The sequence below is a fragment of the Erithacus rubecula genome (assembly GCF_903797595.1).
Source record: "Erithacus rubecula genome assembly, chromosome: 15".
In the NCBI taxonomy this organism is placed as follows: Eukaryota; Metazoa; Chordata; class Aves; order Passeriformes; family Muscicapidae; genus Erithacus; species Erithacus rubecula.
The window spans coordinates 1,638,564-1,642,293 of NC_136667.1; positions in this window are offsets into that span (position 1 = coordinate 1,638,564).

A 3,730-nucleotide genomic window follows, 5' to 3' on the forward strand; every position below is an offset into this window, starting at 1 on the left:
GAGATGAGCAGAAGGTGAGCACAGATCTGTGAGAATGAGACTGAGAATGTTGTGAAATGGACTCTGGGAGTGTCCAAAAACCACCCCTAAGGTGAGGAATAAACCAGCAGAGCAATGCTGCTTTAAACACTTGTCTGAAAGCAAAGCCTCTGCCAATCCAGGCGTTCAAACGGGGCATTTTCTGTGATTGCCAGCAATTAGCCTGTAATGACTCGTCCCCATTAGCACTGGGGTTAAATGGAGTGCAGTGAGCTCTGGAAGAGCCCCAGGTCACTGCCAGTTTGTCACAGCATCAGACAATGCCATGGTGGGTGAGCTTTCATGTCAGAAAGAGTCAGGGAGTTAAGTGGGATAACATTACTGTGTCAGGATAGTGGGACAATAAATGCATAACAGCTGTTATTAGACACTGGAAGTGCAAAATAAATCTGCTTCCAAGAGCAGCATTGGGAATGAGAGAGGAGAGAGGGAATTATCTCTTGCTGGTGGCTTTTAGCATAGCAGGGTAAGCTGCTTTCCTCCTCCTTGCTGCTCCTCCAGAAACTCTTACACAGAGATTGCTAGCTTGGCAGGAAAAGTCAGGTGGCAGCTTTTTGTTAAGTTTGTTTTTACTCAAGATTCTGTGCACTGTGTTTATGGCAAATAAACTAGTACTTATGGCAGATTTGTTTAGTATTTGCTCTTGATGGAAATGTTGGTTTTGCCCAGTGCTTTGGAACCTCCAGAAAACTGGAGGGAAAAGGGCCCCCAGGTTGGTTTGTAATTTTTACTGCTTTTTAATCAACAGCTCTATGTTTCAAATATTTAGCTACTGCCCTGTTGCTCTTGATCCATTGCCCTCTCTCGTTTCCAGAAACTGGATGCATGAACTTGAAATAACCTTGAAGTGATTCTGCTGGAGAGAGGAGTGAGTTCCATGGAAAAGGCATTGAAGTAATTTCATGTGATGCACACTTTTGGGTTCCCACTTCCCACAGGAACACCTCAGAAGACAAGGTATGTTATTAACTTAACCAAGCACAAATTTGCCTTACAATTTCCCCATTCATTCAAATGGGACATGAATATTTTGTTTCCTAATCAGCACAAGTGCCCCGGAGCTCACGTTGCAATGTGTCACTACAGTGACAGCTCCTCTCTGCAGTGAGAAATGACAGGATTTGTAAACCAGGGATGTTTAAAGAAAAGGCTCAGTTCTGGAGTGACTGTTTCACAGTTAATCATTGCTGCATTTTACAATAAACCTTGAACACACCTATTCCAAAACTGATCTGACTGGTCTGCTGAAAGGGACTTCAGTGGTCCATAGCAGAATATTCTATTTCATCTCCTACTAACAGAATGTTGTTGATGGCAATTAGAGGATTCTCAGACACACTGTGAAATGTGATCTAGTAAAAAAATCAGTAGTGATGAGTGTCAGAGTTTGTAATGCTCACCTTGGTGGCAAATTCCTCTCATGCTTTTTGTTGTCACTTGGGCAGTTGCTGTCACCAGCCTCTTCCTAATGGAAACCTCAATTTTTTATGTAGCAGAAGCCACCCCTTGTCTCCCTGAACATGCATTTTCATGCAGCACTATTATATATAGTTATATATAATAATTATATATAATTGTTATGCCATTTGCCCTTAATGGTGTCTGGCTTAAAGAAAAGGAGAAATGAGTATTTTACATTTGAGAGCATAGGAAAGGAGTCTTGGACTGAAAGGGAAGCTCTCACATGATTTTCATGCTCATGAATGTAGCCAGAAATCTGAAGGTAAATCACTGTAAGGTTTGGTAAGTATTTCAAACACCAATTTTGGAACCCCAGTTTGTATCTGTGCAATACATGGACTGTATTTCCTTTCAGATCTTGGGATCAGGGATCAACTCAGTAATGTTTGGATTTGTACTGCAGACCAGAGAATTACTGCAAAATAGATCTCTAATTCTAGGAATAATGTCACCCCTCCTCCCAAATGAGACCTTAAGTGTTCCTGAACACTTCCAAAATGTTCAGAAAGTCTGCAACTTGTCAGAAAGTTTTAAGGTGTGTTATGGCAGAAATCTTGACACAAGCCTGCTGCAGACATCAAAAAGACTAATGCTGGTGTCATGCTGATTTCATTTTCCCTTTGTTGTATAAATATACACACAGTACTTGAAAAATATTGGAGGTGATCTGAAGAGGTTCATAAAACCATGCTGGTTTGCAAATCACTCTGAAATGTTAACTGCATTGCCTGGTTCTGAGTTAGTGTCTGGAGGCATCTTGCATTCTATTATCCCTTGGAATTGCATCTACAAGTTGTGGATGTGCAATATTGATCCAGAAACTTGGGATTTCAGCTTGGGGAAAAAGAGCAGCTTCTGTGCAGCCTCTGTGGTGTGAAATTCTGCTCGTGGTAACTTCAGCAGCTTCTCCTTTGTTTAAAAAATGCTGCTGGTTTTGTCTTTTTTAGACTCTTCACTTTCAGCTTTCCTTCAGAGATTTTTCTCTAATGAATCATGCCATAACTTTTGGGTGCCAAAACCCAGAGGCTCTGAAAGGAGCACTAGTGCATGCATCTATACATTTTATTCACTATACATTGACATTCATGGTTGGTAAATATTTGGTGTGTTGGCAGTTGAAGTTTTCTCTGGAAAGGATGACTGAAACCAGCCATGATTTTGAATTTCAAGTAATTAAATGGTGTTCAAATAATTTCGCAAACATTAAATAATCTTAGTGAATGGGAAAAAATTTAATGTTCAGCAGTTAATGACCAAGAAAATTTGTTTTCAGCAGTTTAAAAGCATTTAAAATATTTCAGTATTTTACAGTGTTAATGCTTAAATTATATTACTTAGGATAATAATAGGACATTTAACTTGTATTTCTGTTACTTACATGTTTATAAGATTTCCCCTCAGCCATTTGGCATGAGTGCAGCTAATTATCATTCTCAAGATCCAGGAACTCATTTTTCCCCCACCCCCATGCTATATTTACCTTTCATGTGATGGGTGATAAAAACTCTTATTCTGAGGGCTCAGTAATCCATGTTTTAGCAGGCTGGGTTCAAAATGTTCTGCAGTCACAGTCTTGCCTGGGCGTTTTACAGAAAGCAAAGCCAAGTTTATGTAACAGAAAGAGAACATGAAACGTGTGGCAAATGGTAATTGTGATCATCCTGCTCCCAAACTCTGATCCTGGGACTTGCTTCGTTTAGTTTGGCTCCTTTTTGTGCTCAGAATAAACATTTCTCCCCTGTCCCAGGACAGCTGGGATTGTTGCAGTGACTCCAGCAATCATTAGAAAAAAATGAAAGCATCTCTTAGAATCTGCCATGATGAGAGAAAACATGTAAGGAGGTGCAGTATCTCCAGAAAAATGTGAAGTTGGTGTCATGTAACACTTCTCTGATGATAGATAAGCCAGTGTAATTGCACTGATAAATGCCATCACCTGTATGAAGATAAATAGCTTTTCCTGCACTAGCATGTTTTTGCACATAAAGTGCTGCCATTTTACCAGTTGTCTCCATTTTTTTTTTTGGAAATAAATTTTATAATGGCCATAAAAGCAAAGTGTGCTATGTCTACTTACATGTTGGTGTTAACAGAGGGCAGTTCTGTGGTTCTGTATAATTGAAATCAATGACATTGTTACCTGAAAAATAGTTTTGCAGCACTGTTACTTGACAGAAATGTTTATTTCCATTCCCTGATCTATCTAAAAGTCAAAATGTGTGGAATCAGA